The 702-nt window shown below is 34.3% G+C and overlaps 1 protein-coding gene and 1 long non-coding RNA gene across 2 annotated transcripts in view; both read right to left on the bottom strand.

Annotated features, from left to right (window-relative positions):
* LOC119584987 overlaps positions 1 to 702 on the bottom strand; it is a 25,600-nt gene that overhangs the window by 1,125 nt on the left and 23,773 nt on the right. The gene's annotated exons all lie outside the window — the stretch shown is intronic.
* LOC119584986 (THO complex subunit 7 homolog) overlaps positions 1 to 702 on the bottom strand; it is a gene marked incomplete in the record, with an annotated part of 9,088 nt that overhangs the window by 1,054 nt on the left and 7,332 nt on the right.

Genomic DNA, 702 nt, shown 5'->3' with positions numbered 1-702 from the left:
ACCACTTTCCTTTATGATGATGATATCTACTAAATTCATACAAACAACAATGACAGACCACTTATCTTTATTAAGTTTTCCCCTTACAGCAACATCCATACACAAGGGCAAAGCAGTTCAACACCTTATTCAATACGTCTATGTCACCACATGATAAATGTTCACAAATACTACCAGCTTTACGCAGACACCACAAAGATACAACACTTAATTTACTCAACTTTGTATCTCTACCTACAAACCTGCACCTCTACAAAACATGTAACCAAGTACCACACCAAACAAACCATGCCATACATGGGCACAAAACAACACAAAAATTGGTTGCCCATTGCCCCATATATGCATTACAGAGCACAAATGCCTAAAAGAAGACAAAAGACACCTTAAATATCTCTATTACATACTTCACCTTCTCTCAAACAACAACAATAATAAAACAAAAAAGGCGGCTTCCATAAAGTCTAGCCTAGGGAAGTTGATCAACAATACACTGTCTGCATATCATTCTAAGATGCATTTGGCTACAATAGGATTTTTTTTTTTAACATCCTCTTCTTCTTCACATTAACCAACTTTGAAAATGAACAAGTTATCTATATCCAACTAATAAGGTCAATGCAAAAATATCAATCTTTTAAGTTTAGATTCAGATTCACTTAAAACACTGTAACGACTCAACATCACTTCATACTTTCAAAT

This window comes from Penaeus monodon, chromosome 19 (assembly GCF_015228065.2).
Source record: "Penaeus monodon isolate SGIC_2016 chromosome 19, NSTDA_Pmon_1, whole genome shotgun sequence".
NCBI classification, from domain to species: Eukaryota; Metazoa; Arthropoda; class Malacostraca; order Decapoda; family Penaeidae; genus Penaeus; species Penaeus monodon.
The sequence above is the reverse complement of the archived record's forward strand: the minus strand, read 5'-3'. Positions and strand labels throughout refer to the sequence as shown.